This window comes from Notechis scutatus, chromosome 6 (genome assembly GCF_049901735.1).
Source record: "Notechis scutatus isolate UNSWTSFEM ecotype Mainland chromosome 6, rNotScu1.2, whole genome shotgun sequence".
Classification (NCBI taxonomy): Eukaryota; Metazoa; Chordata; class Lepidosauria; order Squamata; family Elapidae; genus Notechis; species Notechis scutatus.
The window spans coordinates 8,593,344-8,616,161 of NC_142014.1; the positions used below are offsets into that span (position 1 = coordinate 8,593,344).

Below are 22,818 nucleotides of genomic sequence, written 5' to 3' on the forward strand. Positions count from 1 at the left end.
ATTAGTCTAGCCAGACATATGGTTAATCATTGCAAGCACAAGCTTGCCTAGAAGTCCCCCACCCCACCCAGCATGTTGATTGCAATGAAAGCTAGATGCTATTTTTGTAGCTATCAAAAAGCAGTATAGGATGTGGGAATCAAGGTAGACCATGACTCACCAGTGAAGTGCCAGCCATTTTCTAGCTTCAAGTAATAGTAGATTGTAGAATATTAACTGCAATGAGAACAAACAAAGGCAATTTTAAGGCAATTATGAAATGAACGTTCCAGTTATTTAAAAACTGGGCAGTTGAGATTGCACCACCCAAAATCCCAGCCAGCAACTTGAACGCTGGAAGGTGCAGTCCTAATACATGCTTAGGGTAGCTTTTTAAACTTTTAACAAATCTTAAATGTGTATTCTGGCTTTGTTATTTTGAAAGATTAGAAACAGAAACACGAGAATTACTTTCTTGATAACACTCACCTTTCTAAATTGGCTATCAGATCCCTAAGGGAAAGAAGACCAAAAAGGATTTATCATTTGGGCTAGAACTTTTCTTGAAAAACGATTTATTGGCTTGTCTAAGTTTTAACTCACTTCTGTCTACTGCCTGGTTATTTGTGTGTGTATGTGTACATCTGTATGTGTATGTGTGCCTTCAAGTCATTGTTTACTGCTGGCAATTGCCTGGACTACACCTTGAAGTTTTCTTCTCCAGATTTTTCAGAGGTATTTGCCATGGCTTCCTTCCAGGGGTGGGATTCAATTTTTTTTAACAACCGGTTCTGTGGGCGTGGCTTAGTTGATGGGCTTGGCATAGTGGTCATGTGACTGGCTGGGCATGGCCAACTCAACATCACTCACATCAAGGCACGCATCTCCTCGCCTGGCCTCTCGTGACTGTGGGGAGGCTGCAACAGTCGTAACTGTGAAAAATGGTCATAAGTCATTTTTTTCAGTGCCATTGTAACTTTGAATGGTCACTCCACACAAGCAAAGTACCAGCAAAGGAGAGGGAAAAAACTCCAGAGACATTCCTGAGACAGGAAGTCTAGTCCTGCCAAGAATGTAATAAGGGTTAACGGAGAGGCAGTTTCTGTAAGCAACACCAGAATGTTTCCTTCCTGCCTTCCTTACAGGATTAGGCCAGTAATTTCTTCTAACAACTGGTTCTCCGAACTGCTTAGAATGTTTACAACCGGTTCTAGCGAATCGGTGCAAACTGGTAGAATCCCACCCGTGCTTCCTTCCTAGGACAGAGAGAATATGACTGGCCCAAGGTTACCTAACTAGCTTTGTGCCCAAGGCAAGACCTGAACTTGTGGTCTTCTGGTTTCTGGCCTTGTGCTTTAATCATTGCACTAAACTGAATCTTTGGTACCAGCTGGCTATTTAGACAACATAGACATTAAAGCCAATTTGTACAGGATTCTAATGAAAAAGAAACGAAATACGTTACAGAAGACAGAAGCCTTTCTACTCTTCATCTGTGGGATACAGGTACTCAGTAAGGCAAACAAATTGTCTTGATAAATTTTCCAGCCCTACAATCTACAATCATGTCTCATTTTTAAATGTTACTATTTAGGTGTTTGTTTGCAGCATTGTGTCTAAACTATTCTGCATTTATATGATAGAGCTGCATGAAACTCTAGAAAACCCACCTGAGCATAGCATAATTATTGCTGTTTTTGATGCCATCACCTGATAGGGATTTTTCTTCCAAATTCTCAAGCTTTGAAATGATTTGTGAAATCAATTTCCTTTCTCTTCCATGGAGAAAAGCATTATTGTTTCCAAGCAGATTATGTGGGTCCCAGTATTTCTACCAAAGTCCGAAGTATTTCTGTGCAGACGAGTCATCTTTAAATAACAAGGCATTGTTAATTTTCCTCTCACACTACTTGCCTTTTTCCTTGCTTTTAACCTATTGAAATCGAAAAATCAATACTTTAAAAAAAAAATTGTTTATAGTGAAATCTGCCTCCAGTACAGGTAGCTTAAATAGAAGATGAATTACAACGTATCTACTGAAGCTGAACAGTAGTTAATAAAATAAACTGTTCAGAATCCAATATTTCGGCAAAAGATCATTGATCAGCTTGAGTAAATACTTTTATCTGGTGAACATCTTAGCGCAAGGAAATACCAACAACTTCTGAAGCATTTTACTCTTTCCTCTAACTGGGTTGATCAAAGTACAATCCATAAAGGGCGAATCTACCAGCCACTCCAATTCCCACAAATGGTGTGATTCAATACCATTGCTTTATTCTAGCTCTTAGGGTCCGGGGAAATTAAGGGCCCTTACTAATGACTTATGCTATGATCCAACAATTATGGCGTCAATGTAGCAGTAATGAGGGAAGGCTTTATATCACCTCAACGACAACTGGGTAATGCTCCAAGAAACTATAAGTCACGAGTGGAGGAATGGCCTTCATCCTTTATCAGAAATTGCTAAAAAGGATGCAAATGACTAGCTGTCTGCAAGGAATATAAATCCTTTCATTCATCACCATCTTGTCAGAGCTGAAGAAGCTTCTTGGATGAGAAGCAAAATGTCTTCAAAAGAAAAAAAACAAGAAAATCCTATTGCTTCCTGAAAAAGCACCTTTGGGACATCCAACTAGGATGAAAAAACCTTTTTCCTTTCCTTCCCCCTCCTAATTTCACTTTTTAAATCCACTTATTTAAAACATTCTGCTGAAATTGGTGGAAGAAGATCAGGGGTGGGATTCAAATTTTTGAACAACTGGTTCTGTGAGCGTGGCTTAGGTAGTGGGTGTGGCTTTGGTGGTGGGCATGGCTTGGTGGTCATGTGACTGGGTGGATGTGGCTTGGTGGTCATGTTATTGGCTGGGCGTGGCCAACTCAATATCACTCACATCAAGGCATGCATCTCCTCACCTGGCCTCTCAAGACTGTGGGAATGCTGCAACAGTCATAAGTGTGAAAAATGGTCATAAGTCACTTTTTTCAGTGTCATTGTAACTTTGAATGATCACTCCATACAAGCAAAGTACCAGCAAAGGAGGGAAAAAAACTCCAGAGATGTTCCTGAGACAGGAAGTCTAGTCCTGCCAAGAATGTAATCAGGGTTAATAGAGAGGCAGTTTCTGTAAGCAACACCAGAATGTTTCCTTCCTGCCTTCCTTACAGGATTAGGCCAGTAATTTCTTCTAACAACTGGTTCTGCGAACTGCTTAGAATGTTAACAACCGGTTCTAGCGAATCGGTGTGAACTGGTAGAATCCCACCCCTGAAGAAGATGGTATGGCTATAGTCTGCAATCATTCAGACAAAAGCATTGCAACTCACTGGCTAATTAGCTCACCAAACTAAGGAATACGTCCCTTTCATGTATTTTACACAATCACAATCGCACTTTAAAGCACGATCACGCTTTAATGAAAAGCACTCCATTTTAAAAACACATCATTATCAATATTACTGTAAAGTAAGTAAAGTTGGGGAAATAGTTTTAGGAAATGATTTTTCAACTGATGAGGAATCCTTATGCCGGTAGTCTTCGACTTACAACAGTTTGCTTAATGACCATTCAAAGTTACAATGGCACTGAAAAAAATGACTTATGACCATTTTTCACACTTACGACTATCGCAGCATCCCCATGGTCATAGGATTTACATTTGGATGCTTGGCAAGGGCTCCATATTTATGACGATTGCAGTGTCCTGGGTCATGTGATCCCGTTTTGTGACCTTCTGACAAGAAAACACATCAATGGAGAAGCCAGATTCACTTAACAACTGTGTTACTACCCTGTTTCTCCAACAATACGGCCTCCCCCAATAGGAAGTCCCAGCATGTTTTATAGGCATGAAATGAAATTAAGCCCCTCTCCCCAAATTAAGGCCTATATTAAAACATGCGAAATGGGGGGGAATGGTGGGGGGCTTGCCATTAGGAAGTACTTTTGTTGCACACCCGGATATGGTGCTGCCTGCGTTGACCCCGATACGAAGTGCCCCACCAATGCCGAGGTCAACATCCAAGCCATCGCCGCCCGCCTGAAGATGCAAGGGGGGGGAATTAAGTCACCCCCGAAAAGACGGCCTAGCCATTTTTTTTTCGGGGCTCAAAAAAAAAAAGACCCGGCCTTATTATATGAGAAACATGGTAATTCAACAACTGCAGTGATCCACTTAACAAATGTTAAAGAAAAATTTTAAAATGGGGCAAAAATTCACTCAACAAATTTCTCACTTAGCAACATAAATTTTGGGCTCAATTATGGTCGTAAATTGAGGACTACCTGTACACATTTACATCACTGGATCAAGTTTGCTAATGTGAGAGCCAGGCCACTGGGTGGCAGCACCCCCAGTGCGCTTGCTTAACTATTCGGAAACACCATAAACATGTTATCTTGCCAAGAAAAATATTAGTGCACTATCTTTGCACTAAAGATTTGGTTTTTGAATGCCTAAGGAAGTTTTCAAGGTTCCTGTACCTTCATGTAGCTTATCAGCCCCATTATATATAGCAGAACATTGTGGTTCTTTGCCACACTGTTTCTTATTTCTTATTTCATATTTCTAAATATGTTTCTTAGCATATTTCTTAAATAGGATCAACACCAGAAAGTGTTGAAGTCACTGATAGAGCGCTTTCTCTCTATTTTTTCTCTCTCCTAAAGTCCACATTTCCTCAGAATTAATGTTCTGGAATCTTATCACTTCCCAGTGCTGAGTAACCCTGAAGCAAATAAAATTGAAGAGCAAAGCTACTATTTTCTGCCATATCATACTTCTCTTTTTCCTTTTTCTGTCATATTTTTGTTCATTCTCTTTTATCCTTCTTTTTTGGCATTCTAGGTTCCATTTCCCTTTGCCATCACATGGTAGACTACTAGGGAAAAAATAGGCCACATGTGTCAGATGTTTCTATACATTATTTGTGTACAAGATAATTTGAGCTGAATATTTCATATGCCCTTCGAGAAGCAAATTCCTCAGCTGTGTTCTAAGTGGTGTTTTACAAAGGCCCGGTTTGCCTTTTCCTTTGTGCTTATTGAACCGAACCCACAAAAAAAAATGGAGATCCAGACAACTTTATTTAAAGCAATGAACGCATGTCGAATGAACTGCTTTAAAATCCTTATTGGATGAGGACCATTATGAATGAAACATATTTGTGTGAATGTACATGCATTGGGATATTCCTCAATCAAAAGAAGTTGGTCTAGGTAGAGTTAGAACTGTAAAGGGCAATATAAATACTGAGGTTTTTTCAGGCAGGATAAACCACTAAATGATTCAAAGGCAATAGTTTCCATTTCCACACTAAGACACAGTGACAGAGGGAAAAGTAGGTGTTGGTGCTGCCTCTGTCCAATTCCTAGGAAAGGAAAAACCCTTGGCTCCATAGATTCAGAGAAAAGGTACTTTTACTGGGAGAGAACTGAATGCAACAAGCTTTAGGCAAGATCTGTGGCAAAAGCGTGCAAAGCAGCAAATTGAAACAATCCGTTTAGTCCAAACCCTTAGTAGTTAGGCAAGCAGAGGCAAGCAATAGCCAGGCCGGGAAATGTTGTGAAAAAGTATTTGATTCAAAAAATCCACTGATCCCCTCTCCAAGGCAGCAGACTGGCTGACATTAGGTTTGTTTCTTGATTTGCTTGTTTATAAAATTTATAGGCCACCCATCTTACTTCAAGATAACTCTGGACAGAGAGGTTGTTTCGAGGTTACACAATCATTCCTGAGCAGATGAAAGATCTTCCTGTCAATTCCATAATGGACAATAGGACAATGTAGAGAAACTTGAATATAAATATACTATCTTGCCCTTTTTCCAGCTCAAAGTCCAGTCATCAGAAATCACTACAGATTTTGTTCCTTGTACAAGACAGGATTATTGAAATATTGTTTTGTTTGGACACCGCTAGGGATGTGGCTACATTTTGCATGCGTCTCAACATAAATCATAATGGTCAAAATGATAAAGGCATATCAAAGACTTATTTATAATGGTTGACATAATAATTATAGTAATGGATGATGATTATGATATCCTGCTTTGCATATAATTGTTGAATATCAATAAGCATCCCCAAGCAGTGATCCCACAAACAGAACTGAGTGGCAAAACCATGCATAATTGTGATATATGTATGTATGTATGTATGTATGTATGTTATGTATGTATGTATGTATGGTATTCAGCTTTGTTCAGGTATTTTCCCACGTCATTATAGTTGTGTTTTTAAAGTTGTAGTGACGTTTTGGCAGAATCTCATCTGCCATCATCAGGCTTGTGTATTGTATATATATGCAGGTTTTGGCATGTTCGGGTCTTTTCCCGTGTAAGATTGAGAGTATCTTGGTGACGTTTCGACGAGGTCCCACTCACCATCTTCAGGCTGGTGCTTTCGGCTTCGTGCTTGTGCGAGCAAAGCGTGATCGGGGCTGCCGTCTCTCTATAAATACTGGTGGGGAGGTGTGGTGTGCTGGCTCTGTTGTAAGCGGGCTGGTTGGCTGTGTTGTTATTTCTTGATTGGTTGATCGATGTTTGCAGATTGGTTGGCTTTTTTGTAAGAACCTGTGTGGCTGAGGTACTGACTGTGTGTCTATCAGCCTTCTGTGTTGTAACGACCTGGGTAATGGGCTGTGTGATGACCTTCTGAGTTCTGTTGTTGTGACATATGTGTGTGTGTGTGTGTGTGTGTGTGTGTGTATAGATACACACCCACACATATATACATACACACACATATGCATACATACATACATATTTTCTGTTTTGCTGTTACAATCTCTATATATTTTGCAATAACCACAGTTCGATACAGAGATTTGAAATGTGTTGTTTTTCCTAAGAAAATTCCTGAAAGTATATCAGATATTCAGTATCCCAGAAAGCACATGGACCTCAGTTGCATAAGTTACTTTTAATATCACTTAATATTAATTTATAATAATATAATAAACAATAGTAGATACACTTAGCTGACAATGTTTCAATATAATTGTAAAACTAGCTGATATAAACACTACCTGCCTATAGCCATGGCAACCATTAAGTTCTAGTCAGGAATGTTGGTTCTTTTAGTTTGTCTTTCATTTTCTAACCCCAACTCAAAATTAATCCCCTCTGGATTCTTTGCTATCACGCATCAACCAATAGAATAAATGTTCTTCTCTGAGAAACCCTTTCCTTTTGTGCTTTATCTACAAATTGGGATTGTTGTTGTTGTACTGGCCTTTCTGCTACATAATTTCATCCTTGTCTGAGTTGTATAAGCTCACTGCAGCATTAATATGGGAGTACTCTTGTCCTTTGATTTGGAGAGACTTCAATTTGCCCTTGGGTGGAGGCAGCTGATGAGTTCAGGGCCACAATGACAACCATTGGTATACCTTAGATAACATGTAGAGGGAACACATATGATCTAACTTTTTTTTTAGAGAGAGAGAGAATCTGAGACGTGGTACAAAGTGTGGAGATGAAATGGCAGAACATGTTGAAGGAAAGCAAAGAATGAGTGCAATAGAACATGAGGAAGAGCCAAGTTCAAGTCTTAAACTATAGCGGTTTAGAATAGCAACGTAGCGCTACTTCTCTGTTTTTTATTGCACCTGCAGCTAGCTATCCAGCAGCATTGTTTATGTTTGCTCGCGTCTTGTTATGGAAAACAATGCCAAAAGATTGGCTGATGGGTTATTGTAATGAATTTGAATAGTATCTGGACAATGAGATAGCTATGGATCCAAAGACTGACTGATTCCACAGGTAGTCCATCTTTAACGGTGGATGAGGTTGTGTTTTCTGTGATGGAGCTGGCTTGCAATTTGCTCTTTAAAAAAATGTAGATCTGACCTTCAGAAGTGGAAGGAGCACAATGAAACATTAAAGACAAACAAAACAGCAACTCAGTACTGAAAAAGTGGAAAGTGTGAGAAACTCAGATTAACCCTCCTTTGATTTTATTTGGTACATGGAGGGAAACTCTGATAGGCTTTCAAGATTCTGTTACCCTATTTTACAACATTAAAGAGCATTCCTGGAATTTCCACTGCCTCTATTTCTTTATCTTGCTTACCTTGAAACAGAGACATAATCTGAAGGTCTTCAGGCATTCAGTCTCCAGTTTGAACCGCCAATGAAGGTTGTGGCTAAGAGGACCTTTGCATAATATAATTAAACCTTATGTGTCACTTCCAACTGTTCCTCAAACAGGAGGCTTTGCTCAGAGTCACTAATCTCCTTCTCCTCTTGCAATTCACTCTATGTGTGTTGTGAGAGCTCTCCCTTTCTTCACCTTTTAACTCATTTTAGCAGCATTCAATTATCCTTGCCTCCTTTTAAAAATCTAATTTAAAAAACCCTGTTTTTATATTTTATGTACTGTTATACGTGGTTTTTATATTTTAACTTTTTATTGTCCACTGCCCAGAGTCCCTTTCTGAGAAAGATTGGATGGTTCAAAAATGTGAAATAGAAATAAGCAAATAAACAACTGTGAGTGGAAGATTATATGGAAATTTCAGCTTTTTCAGTATATTATGGATATGCTTCAATCTTATGTAATGCCACTACAGCAAGAGCTGCATTGTCTGCCAGGTAGCTTCTATGTGGCATTTCATCAAGGTGTTAGATTTCACCTTTAAACCCTGTCTGGTTTAGGGCTTAGAAATCTTCACCATTACCTGCTCTGTTTACGTTAATCCATCTATTGAGATCTGGAAGACAAGGCTTCCAAAGATGCCCCACCCCACCCCACTGAGGAAATGTCATCTACAGGGAGCCCATTTGTAGAGTTGTAATTGCAGGAATGTTCCAATCTCGGATGGCAAACCTCAGATAAGGAATGTTTCCAAGCAAATACAACTCAGGTAAACAAAGTCACTAATCTAAAGGAGGATTAGAGAGAGGAAGTAAACATATGTTAGACTTTAACTAGAGATAATTAATTGTATGGATTACTGTGCTAAACAGTAACCAAAGTTAAGCAGTAACCAAAGTTAACCAGTGATGGAGGATGACTAAAAATGTATATAAATGCAAGGCTAGACTCCAATAAAAATCATCATGATTCAGTTTTTCATGATCAAACAACTCGACTGCCTCATCATTACAACACCCATTATTAAGCTTTCTTAGGTCACTCCTTCTTTATTAAACTTTTGGTGACCTAGGAGAGCTTTTGGATGTTATTTGAAGACAAAATGAAAGATCATTGAGGTGTAGGTAAACTAGATATAATGCTATGAGTAATTTTGTTATTGTTTCTTATTGCTTTTGATCCTTTTCTAGATTTGATGTCTTGCATGCTGTTCTCGGGTCTTCATACCAGAGTCGTATATAAATAAACAGCAAGTACATATAGGTTTTGCTATCCAATAGGAGAGAAAGTTGCAAAACATATAAGGTGTAAAATTGAATTTGGAACGTTGTGTGTCACTACATCTCAGCATGGATTTCTGTAGCATGCTTGCTCTCGGCTGCCATAGAAACTGAGAGGGGGGCATGAGCATTTGGGATGGAGAAGTGAGCTGGTATGTAGGAGTCCCATGAGAACTGGAGGGGAGGTTTGCATTCATGAATTAAGATGCTGTTGAGTGGAGTTATTTATACTTCCTCAAGGCCAACCATCCTGAGATTCCATATGTGACAGATACCTGCAGAGAAGCTTTCCCACAACAAAATACTGGACATTGATGGGACACTCAGTGCTGGACCCTGGAGGGAGGTGCATTTGGGGTGACGTTCAATGTATAACTTTCACTTGTTTTGAATGAGATTTTTCCTTGCTTTTGCTGCTATCATTTCAAACTTAATAAAAGTATCTCTTCTCTAATTCAATGGAATTGGGGGGTTTCTTTCTTGAATTTTGAATGGAGGCAGGCCTGACATTGTGCCTTTCAGTGTATATGGCTGAATACCATGAGAGATGAAGAATTCTTTTATAACTGTCATTGAGTTGGGTGCTCTACGGACAGAAAACAAGGTAATTTTCTTGAATCCTTTAAATGTGAAAGGGATCTTGGAGTCTTAGTGGACAACCAGTTAAATATGAGCCAGCAGTGTGTGACGGCAGCCAAAAAAGCCAATGCAATCCTAAACTGCATTAACAGAGGGATACAATCAAGATCAAGTGAGTACTAATACCACTCTATAAAGCCTTAGTAAGACCACACCTAGAGTACTGCATCCAGTTTTGGTCACTACACTATAAAAAGATGTTGAGACTCTAGGAAAAGTGCAGAGAAGAGCAACCAAGATGATTAGGGGAATGGAGACTAAAGCATATGAAGAATGATTACAGGAACTGGGCATGGCAAGTCTAGTGAAGAGAAGGACCAGGGGAGACATGTTTGCAGTCTTCCAATATCTGAGGGGCTGCCACAGAGAGGAAGGGGTCAAGCTATTTTCTAAAGCACTCAAAAGCCAGGCAAGGAATAATGGATGCAAACTGATCAAGGAGAGATTCAACCTAGAAATAAGAAGAAAAATTTTGATTGATTGAGAACAATCAACCAATGGAACAGCTTGCCTTCAGAAGACTTCGGAAGTCCTATCAAATTCTGTACCTGTCAACAGTGGTGTCCCCCAAGGCAGTGTTCTAGGACCAACTCTCTTCATACTCTAGATAAATGACCTCTGTGGTCATATCAACAGCAACTGCGTTCTCTTCGCTGATGATGTAAAGCTATTCAACACCACAGATAATACTGCTACCCTTCAAAAAGACCTCGACTATGTATCAGAATGGTCAAACAAATGGCAACTTCAAATCTCAACAAATAAATGCTCTGTCTTACATATTGGCAAAAAAATTCAGAAAATAAAATACATGCTGAATAGTCAAGACCTTGTTCATGATCCAAACTCTATCAAGGACCTTGGAGTACTCATCTCTAATGATCTAAGTGCTAGAGCCCACTGTAACTACATAGTCAAAAAGACATTAAGAGTTGTTAACCTAATCTTACTTAGCTTTTTCTCTGGTAATATTACACTACTAACTAGAGCATACAAAACATTTGCTAGACCAATACTCGAATACAGCTCATCAGTCTGGAACCCACATTATGTTTCTGATATTAACACAGTTGAGAAAGTCCAGAAATATTTCACAAGAAGTGTTCACCATTCCTCTACTCGTTGTAGAATACCTTATGCCACCAGACTTGAAATTCTAAACCTAGAAAACCTAGAACTACGCCGCCTTCGGTCCGATCTAAGTACAGCATATAAAATCATACATTGCAATGTCCTACCTGTCAATGAATACTTCAGCTTCAACCATAACAATACAAGAGCACACAATAGAAACTCAAGGTTAATCGCACCAAACTTCATTGCAGGAAATATGACTTCAGCAACAGAGTGATCAATGTCTGGAATACTCTACCTGACTGTGTGGTTTCTTCTCCAAATACCAAAAACTTTAACCTTAGACTGTCTACTATTGACCTCACCCCTTTCCTAAGAGGTCTGTAGGGGACGTTCATAACACCAACGTGCCTACCGTCCCTGTCCTATTGTTTGTTTTATTTTTCTTATATGTATCCATGTATTCATAACTATACTTATTATCTTGTAATCAATTGACAAACCAAATAAAAAATAAAAATAAAATAAAAATAAGTTGTGGGAGCTTCATCACTGGAGGCTTTCAAGAAGAGATTGGACTGCCATTTGTCAGAAATGGTGTAAGGTTTCCTGCTTAGGCAGGGCGGGGATTGGACTGGATGATCTACAAGGTCCCTTCCAACTCTGTTAATCTGTTAAATCTGTTAAAATCTGTGAAATCCATGTGTTTAACAGGCTTCCAAGGATTTCAGAAGCTTTGTTCAGTGATGTAATGACATCATCAGAATATTAAAGCCAACATTTTCTTCCTGATTTTCAATGACTTAAAGGAATTGCTGGGATGGGATTAATGGGAAAAAATAAACTTAATTTGGTGAAACTTCAGAGCGGGGCTTTCTAAACAAAATAATTAATAAATGGAACTGAAAAGTTTGTTCCAATTTACTTCTGATGTGCTCTAGACACTGCCATTGGGGGAATGTATGCAGTACCTTATAAGTCTGTGTTATTATGGCAAACCAAAAAAAAAACTGGCAACAATTGCAGAAATTCAGACGGGAGTGCTATGATGACATGATGACAATCGGATCTGCAGCTAAAATCAGCCACATGATCATAAAAGAAAAAAGACAAAAGCCTCGTTTGGTAATACAGGTGATCTTTGACTTACAGCCACAATTGAAACCAGAATTTCTATTGTTAAACAAGGTGATTGTCAGTTTTACAATCTTTTTTTGCCACATTTGTTAAGCAAATCACTGCATGTGTTAAGCGAATCAGGTGGTCATTAAGAAAATCTGACTTCCCCAATTTCCGTTGCTTGTTGGAAGCTGGTTGGAAGGTGGCAAATGATGATCACATGATCCCGGATGCTAAAACTGTTGTAAATACATGTCAGTAGACAAGCACCTAAATTTTGACTAATTCACCAAGGGGATGCTACATCCGTTATCAGTGTGACACCTGGTTGTAAGTAATATTTTTCAATGCCACTGTACCTTTGAATGGTTGTAAGTTAAAGAGTACCAATAGAACATTGTCTTTTTCTAGACAAGGAAACACAGCTGAAAGCTCATAAAATGGTTTCTATCTTATTCAAATACATGCTCACTTTAATTCTTAGGGAGAAGCATTATCATCCTTAGTTAGATACACTTCTGAATGGTTTCCAGCAGTATGAAGTTTTTTGTTTTTTTTTAATCTAAACTGGGATGGAGTTTCATAAAAAATGGCATGTTGGTAACCTGCCCAGATTTAACTGGCTGGCATTTTACTTGAATTGAATAGATATTGGTTACCTTTTCATGGAATTCAGGCACTAATGAACCAAGTTACCCTCTTTGTTAGGCCTCGGAGTGACCTAATTGTTAAAGTATTTGAATGCCCTTGTTGAATGCAATTGGTAGAGATGATTTTGAATGTTTGCCCTTATCAAGTGACAAGCGTTGAGGGTCACTCTGTTCTTGTGCACTGTTAAAATTTTGATGCATCTTGCTTGTAACGTTTGGTAAGAACAATTTGACCTTTGTTACATAGCTTCAGTAAGACATTTCTGTCCTTACCAGTTATATCTGGCCAGATTATGTTTGCTGATTATCTGTGAATTAATAAAAAGATCCAGTCTTTGGCCCTTGAGATAAAGGTCTAAAGCTTTTCTTCTTTTTCCAGAAAAGAGCACAAAGCAGAAGTTTTAATCGTGTTTATTACTATCTGCTTAAATTATTTTGTTTTGCTATTTATCTGTGCTTATTTGCACACACTTATTTTTTTGGCTCTCACTGTAGTAAAGTCAAATGCTTTTCATAGAATTCACCAAGTATTCTGCGATTATTCTCAAATGATTCTAGAAAAATTCCCCCTTGCGGTCTATTGCAAGACTTTAAAAAATGTCTCAGTGAAAATCTTCTGTGCTAGCCCTTCTAGACATATTCTGTGGATATTTTCCCCCTTCTTCTCCTATTTATAGGCAGAGGAGAAAAAGGTTAGAACAGAGGAAAGCAAGGGGACAGAATATAATATCCTACCACTTGGTCTATAAATCAGTTTGTAAACTATCATCCAGATCTAACAGGAGTTTTAGCCATTTTACAGATTACTTTTGCTTAGGAACTATTGATGACAACTATGGCAGTTTGAGATTCCTGTCCTTGTAAAGGACATAAGATCAAACATATTTATACAGCTGGTCCAAAGGTTTAGGAATTGGATTAGAAAGATGAAGGTGTGTTATTTTGAAGTTCAGATATATTTGGACTCTTGACTAATAACTTAAAATAAGCTGTATATTAATAGCATTTGCTGTATTGTAATCCTAATTTCAGAGTTGATTCTAATTTTACTATTGTTTGTTGTAAAGTTTTATTTATTCTTAAATTGTTACCTAGTATTGTCTGTATAGAATTTTTACTAACTTGTTTATTTTGACTGAAATATGATTTATTTCACGTTCCTTGTAGTCAGAATGCAACCTTATGCATAGAAAACCAGCCTACATTTATGTAAAATAAAATTTCAAATGCCACTCAAACTCCTCTTACTTGCTCATAACAAATTAAAGCATCCAAGTTTATTGCAGCAGTTGAAAAAAAATTGCCTTATAAAGTACATTGTCATCATGTGTTTAAATTCCCAGGATGTTTAAATTCCCATCTGGGTGGTAGCTGTTGCCAAAATTTTTAGGAATTCAATCCTCCCTCAGTTTAATTGGTACAAGCTTTTCATATGCATACTTTATCTATTGCACTGCCATACAGGAATATTATGTCTGATGGAGGGAAAAAGTGAAGTAAAAATGAACATAATCTCCCCGAGTTGGAAACTAAAAGAGAATTAAATGTACTTTTAAATGTCTTATATTATCAGACAATAATAATTACTATAAATAGTTCTCATTATCCGATAATACATGTTTGTTTATTTATATTTCATACTTCTTAACCACCATCTCCCTTGTCCTTGAGTATAATCTTTACTTGGAGGGAAATAAGCAGTAGGGTAGCTCCTGATTCCATCTTAGGCCCAGTACTCTTCAATATCTTCATAAATGACTTAAATGAGGGAATAGAAAGGGAATTCATCAAATTTTCAAATGACACTAAGCTGACAGGAATAGCCAACACCGCAGAAGATAAGTCAGGGTCCAAAACGATCTTGATAGACTTGAAAAATGGGCCCTATCCAACAACATGAAATTTAATGTGGAGAAAAGCAAAGTTTTACAGGGAGGCAGGAAAAACCAAAGGCACAAGTTCAGAGTAGACAGTAAATGTGATAGGGCTCTTGGAGTCGTAATGGATGATCACGTAAACATGAGACAGCAGTGTGCATCAGCAGCCAAAAATGCTAATACGATCTTTGTCGTATAATAAACAGAGGCACAGAATCAAAACCACGTGAAGTATTAGTACTGCTTTATCAATCCTTAGTAAGGCCACATCTGGAATACTGCATCCAGTTTTGGTCACCACGCTACAAAAAAAAAAAATGTTGAGATTTTAGAAAAAGTGCAAAGGTGAGCAACTACGATGATTAAGGGCCTGGAGACAAAAACCTATGAAGAATGGGTTGCAGGAATTGGGCATGGCTAGTCTAGAGAAAAGAAGGACCAGGAGGCCTGATAGCAGTATTCCAGTATTTGAGAGGGTCAACTTATTTTCCAAAGTACCAGAAGGCAAGACAAGAAACAACGTATGGAAACTAATCAAGGAGAGAAGCAACCTGGAATTAAAGAGAAACTCCCTAATGGTGAGAATAATTAACCAGTGGAACAGCTTGCCTTCAGAAGTTGTAGGCATAACACTTCTGATCTTGGCAACTACATCAAGTACTGCAGTAGTTTCTTTTTGGCCGTAGCTATTTGTTTATTTATTTGATTTACATCCCATCTTTCATACAGAAGCTCAACATGACCTTCTTCGTCCTAAAACTGTGGCAAATCTATGGCACACAGGTGGCACGCAGAGCCCTTTGGGCATGCGAGCTATCGCCCCAGCTCAGCTCTGCCGCGCATGTGTGTGTACCTCCCATCGGCCAGCTGGTCTTTGGGTCTCTGCTGCGTATGTATGGGGTGGGTGGGGGCGCATGCGCAGGCTGTGCATGCATGCACAGGGGGTGCACACATGCAGGGGTGGGGCATATGCACAAGGAGCAGGGCGCATGTGCAGGGAGGCACGCCTTGCATTTTGGGTACTTGGTACCTAAAAGGTTCACCATCACTGTCCTATACATTCAATACATAAATAATCTTTAAATATTATTAGAAGCAATGGTGTTAGGTACTTTATTTATTAAACAAAGTTATACGGCTGCCCAATCTCACATGTGACTCTGGGCAGCTTACAACATTATAAATCACAACATAAAAATATGTGTAACGCACATATTCTCATTGCTGCAACAATACAATCAGATCAATCACTTGGATCAACTCCATCACCATTCAGGGTCCCCAGACCCACTGAGAAAACCAAGTCTTCAGAATCTTTCAGAAAAGCAACATGGGGGCCATTGGTATCTCTGGCATAAGGAAGGGGCCACCACCAAGAAGGCTGTTTTTGACAGTCCCATCAGATGTACATCCCTGATAGATGGGCGCCGCAACATACCTTGTCTTCTCATCCTGGTGAGCTGGGTGATATAATGGGTCAGTGGCAATCCTTTAAATCAGGGGTCCCCAACCACCGGGCCCCGGACCAGTACCGGTCCGTGGATCATTTTCTCCGGGCTGCCGGTTTGCTGGGCGCTGCCATCTTGTTTCGACAGAAAGTGCTTCCGGGTGAGCTTTTCCAGTTGGAAAGCAGCGTTTGGGTCCTGAAGGAATCCTTGCGCCTTAGTTTCATTGAAGGGGGGGCGGCTTCGAACGAAGAGCCGTCCCGATGGCGGAGGAGATCAAAAAAGCACAAAAAAGGTACAAAGGAGGAGTTGAAGGTGGCGGGGAGAAGCGGGGGACGGCTGGCTGGCCGGTCACTCGGCTTGCCTTGCCTTGTCATGCGTGCTGATGCCGGTACTGGGCCATGGATCATTTTGTGATGCTGGTACCGGGCCGTGGCACAAAAAAGGTTTGGGGCCACTGTTTTAAATAACCTGTCCCCCAAGCCATACATGTGTAATCTGCAGCAAAATAGCATATAATTCCCTTGTTATTTTTATGTTTTATTCACATAACCAAGTAATGAAGGATTATATGGGCTTGAGCCTAAGTCAATCTGTGGGAGTATTTGTGCATTTTAAAACATTTAAAACATGTTCTTCTTTTATTAAGCATGTTCAATAGCATTCAGGTAAAATAAAAATAAAATATACTTTCCTATTAAATCATATGCTTTAAATTGTTTTGTCACTGGCTTTTATCTTAGATTTGTCTTGTCTATTGTTTATTACTGTACACCTATTATACAGTTAAACTGCTCTTTACTCATGCTATTGTACCTTTAGTAGAACACAGAAATTTAAAATTGGTGTGTATAGGGGATAAATAATTGAAAATATCAATTAAACTTGGACTAATGAATGACTGTGAATTATACAAATTGTTAAATATTGCAGATATGATGAATAATACAGTATTTATAATAAAAGAAGGGATGTTAAGAATGTAGAGATTCATACAAAATAGTATATGGGAATGTTGAAGAATTAAAATTAAGATTAATAAGACATATGAATACAAAATTATATAAGAAAGTCAACAATATTAATGTAAAATTATTGTCAGATTTGTTTTTAAAATGTAAAACACTCTGGGACCACACTGTTCACACATGAGTTGTTTGTAACAATTAAAAATAATAAAAATGTATTTAAAAAAGAAAAAGAAAATTGGTGTATATGTTATATATCTTTTACCAGAGAAGGCCTTCAAGGAAAAGTAAGGAAAAGGTCCTTCCGGCTGATGTCGTGGAGAGATCGGACACAGAGAGCGGGGCTCTGCTTTCCCATACCGAGTTCTCCCCATTGGTGGACTCCGAAAGGAGCCAAAGCCACCTTGGAGGAGCGGTGAAGTTAAAAGGGATGCCCTGCAAGGTCTCGGAGAATCGCAGCTCTCTGTTTTCACTTGGCCCTTTTTATCCTCTCTAAACCACAAGGAGAAGAGGCAGCCTAAAGATGGCTGCCACAAAGCTGGGAGAGCTGATAACCATCTAAGCTTTGTGGAGTGGATTTTGGTGAACAATGTGCAACTGGGTGAGAGGATACTTTTTATCTGAAATATAACCCCAAAGAGAAATGTAGGAGGACTATTTACTTTGAATTATTTATTGAAGCAGCGATCAAATACTTTGAGGAAATTACCAGACCGGAAGGAAATAATCAAAGGGGGGGGAGGGGGGAATTCTCTAGAAACACAGACAATAGAACTCTCAAACTGGGAGGATGCGGCATTGGGAAGGCAATTTAAAATGCTGGAATTACGGATTTAAAAAATGAACACTGCTTGTATAAGTGGATTACAACTTAAAATAATTAAAATTAGAGTTTTCTAGTGATAATATTGAACTAACCAGAGAGCGCCACCTGAAAAGGAAAATATATACACCTGGGAATATTCAATTGAATATTGGATTTCATTTATTTAACCTATGACCACTAGAGATTTAAATATGAGAACAGGGAAGAAGTTCAGTTAAAGAGACCCCTGAGGTTATGTTATATGACTGAACCTAAAAAGGCGACTTAAAGAGGCTTGGATAACCCTCTGGACTATTTAAATAGAACTGATTGTCTATTTTTGGAATATAAAGAACTGTAATGAGTGCATATTTTGAAGAGTAACCTCAGGTTTGAACAAATAATTTTTGGGCAATTGGCTACAAGTGGAACCTACTAAAACAAGAAGATGCAACGTAAGGAAGAAACGAGTGGGACTTTGAATGAAATGGAGTTGATGTTTCAGAGCATAAAGGATATTATACAGAAAGAACATAAGATGCTTATGGAATTAATGGATGGCATAGATCAAAAACTGGATAATATTGCACAAGGGACAATGAGTAAAGATTAAGATGCCCAGGGGAAAAAAAAGGAGTCAGCAGAAGGAACAGAGGGAAAAGCAGAATTGAGGGAACAGAGAAAAGAAGATAATGAAGAGGAGGCACCATTAAAATCAATAATGACTGATGAATCAAACAAGGGGGAAAACATTTCAAGAGAACTGAAAAGAGAATGGGAAGAACAGGAAGATGCCCTGGGAAGGGAGACAGAGGTTAGGGTAGATAGTCTCAAAACTAGACAGTGGAAGATGGTAGGGATGGGAGAAACACTTAGATTGACTAGACAGGATGTAGACATAAGACACAAATAGAGATAAAGACCTAAGGCAGTGGTGGCTAACCTTTTTGGGCTCCTGTGCCAAAAATTGTGCGCACTCTTGCACACTTGCACTCGTGTGCCAGTACCCAGAAGGCAATGCACACCCCTCCACAGCCCCTATACATGCATATGTAATGTTGAGGTAATTTCCCGTTAGGAGAATGAGCGCATAAAGGGAGACGTATTTGAGAGGAGTGTTTGAATAATACACATACAGCACACAGATACACTGTACAGTAAATGTAGGTTTTTACTTCCAGAAAGGTTTAAGCAAAGTCCAAAATAAGCAATTCAAAGTCATTCACAGGTAAAATCAGTCACTTTTCATCCAGGGATAATCCAAATATCAAATTCCAGTGTCAAAAACAGTTCAGTATCAGACTTACATTAAATCCAGTAATATCAGTCAATTAGAAGAAATGGAGCAACGGCAATACTTTCCAACAGAAGGAAACAGAGATACTCACTCAGACACACTCTTTTCTGAGACTAAGACTAAGCAAACCAGATTTCTGGCTCCATCTTATGGCTGTTTGAAAAACCACACCCAATTGCAGTTTTTGCAATCTCTTAAAGACATAGTACTAAAATGTTTATCCTGGTTTATATATTTCTAACCCAAATACCTGTTAGGTGACTTATATTCCTAACACGTAATCCCCACCCCCACTGCCCCCTTACTTGCACTGCGCCTCACAGCTGATTTTTGGCTGGTTTGAGGCCTTTTACGGCCTCCCAAAGGCTTGAGGAAGGCTTCTGTAGGCTTTGCAGGCCGAAAATTAGCCCCATTTCATCACTTCCTGTTTTTCCTAAAATCAGCTGTGAGGCACACGCATACCCAGTGAGGTAAGTTTGCCTGCAGCTCGTGTGCCAGCACAAATGGCTCTGCATTCCACCTATGGCACACTTGCCATAGGTTCGCCATCATGGACCTAAGGGAAGAATATGGGACGCAAGTCAAAAAAAGAATAAGAATCAAAGGATTGATGCGGACAAGAGATGATGGATAGAGAGCAATGGGAAAGAGAAGAAAAAGGGGAAAAAATATTTTTTTTCTCTTTCCTTTTTCTATAATCGTGTCACAAGGAGAAACTAGAATAAATGGATGAAAACAAAAAAATATGAATGAAGTTATTTTGTATGCTTAAATAATATTGTGATTGATATTAGAATAACATATTAAAACATTGAAACATTGAATAATAAAATATGGGAAATATAAATAAGATCTAAATATTAAAAATGGGAACATTAGAGATTAAATGATGGTATTATTGAGTATGTTTAAATAATATTATGACTAGCAGTCCAATAAAAAAAGTGAAATGATGAGCAATTAAATAATGACAGAATATGTCTTAATATAAACATGTATAAACACCAGAATCAAATAGATTAGATGAATGTAAAAAATATGAATATAATTATTTTGTATATTTAAATAATGTTTTGATTGACATTAGAATTATATATTGAAATACTGTACAATGAAATAACGATGGGTAGTATTGCAATACAAATAGATGTGAAGAGTTTAAGCAGGAGAGAGTTGAAAGATAGAAAGGGAATGTCTTCTAATATAAAAGTGAATAAAAGTTAGAATGAAGACAGAAATAAGAGAAAGGAGGAATAGCAATATACACATTTTTATAAAACAAGATAAATGTAAGGATAAGAGGGAGGTTTAGAAACTGAACAGTGGTAGTATATATGTTTAAACAATATGAAATAATCAAAGGTTATAATTTAAAATAAATATGTATTATTATTAGAAACATATAAGCTAGATAAATGTAACAGCTTTGATTAATAATATTGTTTTGTTTGTATTGAAATTTATGGTGCTCAGGTGCCACACTGTTCATGCATTGATATGTGTATGTAACATAAAATAAAAAACTTGACAAAAAAAAAAGGAAAAGCAAAGAAATGAAATTATACAATGAGCAGTAGCAATTATTTAGTTCTTGCATTGTTTTTAAACATATAAACAGATTTCACAATGCTAATTGACTGGAAAGAAACCTCACTTATAAAAATAAGCAGGCAAGTAAACTGAAAACATTTCTGTTGCTGCTTCTAATTCTTCTGATTGTTCACCCGGAAACTCCATTTTTTTAAGGTTAATAAGCTGTGAAATATTTGCATTCCTTTATAATAGCAACATGAAACTTGGGTAGCAATCTTATAAATCAGCCTCTACCTCAGTACTCACTGGATTATTATATTAAGCTTGGAAAACCCAGAATTCTTAGTCAGATAGCATGGAACGTGGGGAATTGCAGTATAATGCACCTTACAAGTGTCAGGTTGAGGAAGTCCATCTAAGAGGTGGTCCCAGGTTCTTTGGACATTAGCGGTTAACTCAGATCAGCTATCCATACAGTCCAGATTTCTCTTAATAATAAGTTGCTGCCACTATTTTGCCTTATTACCACCGATTTACAGGAAAGAAAAGGCATTTTGCTTTAATAGACTTGGCTTTGTAAATAAAGCCTGCATTTGGGGAGATGCATATTACTATCAGGATCTTCAAGACTAAAAGACACACCAGTTTAAATTTACAAGGACTGATGCAAAATAAAAGCCACAAGAGAGAGGGATGGCGGTATTTTTTATTTGAGAGGCAAAGCAACAGCCTCTGGCGTTATCTTCATTTCCCTAAGTGGTTCACTGGCGGAGTGACTAGGGAGAGCAAACGGTAGCTTGACAAGGGAAAGATGAAAAAGGTAGCTTTTTTCTTTTCTTTTTTCTTATAGTTCTTTTTTCACTTGAGTAACACAGAGTTTGATAGAACTCCTTTGTGATCTGCACTGGATGTGCTACGATTTCTTCTCTAAATGTAAGAAAGCATTATATATGTTTAAATGCTATTTGCACTCTTAGTGCATAAGATGAAGCAGCTAGAAGTAAACCCATGCACTCCGCCAATTTATCATTAAATGTTTAGAAATATGGATTCGAAATAACATTTGAAAAGTGGCATACTATCAATAAATCCATCAGAAGATATAAGATATGAAAGGATGGAAGTGGGGAGAGATGGAAAAATGAAGGAACTTTACATAAATGCCAACAAAAGCTCTTTTCTTCTGACTTTCATAATACTTTGCAGAGCTCTCACACAAAGAAACCTAGACTTATGATTTTGAGCTCCTAGATGGAAAGCGGCTACCACAAACATGAATATCTGAGGACAATGATTCTCAATGGAATAATGAGGGGAAAAAACCAAGAGAAATTTCAACAGGAACAAATGCAAAGTTGTACATCATCCATTGGATAGGAAAAATGGATAAAGAGTCAGCATCATACCAGCCAACAATACACATGAAAAGAATCTGGCCACCTTGATGGATCACTTGATGGAACATGAGCTGACAGTGTGATGCAGATGCAATAAATAAACCACAATCCTTTTTGCTGCATCAATAGAACTACAATAGAAAGATAGAGAAGCCACCATTTTTTCTACTCTGTACTGGCCAGACCACATGACTTAGACTTAGAATAACTCACTTTGAATGTACACTAATCGGCATACATTAAAATTAAATTTCATTGCATATAGCTCTCAAAGGGTCACCACCTCCAATATACACTACATAAACATGACTAAATAAATGCAAAACTATGCATATACCCACATATATTATTTGACACAGAGAAACTAAACACGGTTTAGTTTGGATGCATACATTTATACATGTGCAGTACATAGTGAGAAAAACAAATCTTGTGAGTTTACCAGATGGATAGCATATAGGGAATAAAGCTATTACAAATCTGGTAGTCCTGCTAGAAATACTTTAAAACCTCCAAGAGGGGAGCAACAGAAACAGACCATAAAGTGGGTGTGTAGGGTCTCTAACATAGCATTGCATTTTGGAAAAGACATTGAAAAAGAAAGGCAGGTTCTAAGGGGAAAAAAGGACCTAAAAGGGCCAAAGAAATTAGACTTAC

General features: G+C 38.1%; 1 long non-coding RNA gene across 1 annotated transcript in view; it reads right to left on the reverse strand.

Moving 5' to 3' along the window:
- LOC148130114 (uncharacterized) overlaps window positions 1-22,818 on the reverse strand; it is a 91,758-nt gene that overhangs the window by 53,118 nt on the left and 15,822 nt on the right. Inside the window, exon 2 of the long non-coding RNA XR_015750262.1 lies at window positions 161-216. This is a non-coding gene — a long non-coding RNA (uncharacterized LOC148130114). The remainder of the gene's footprint in view (window positions 1-160; window positions 217-22,818) is intronic.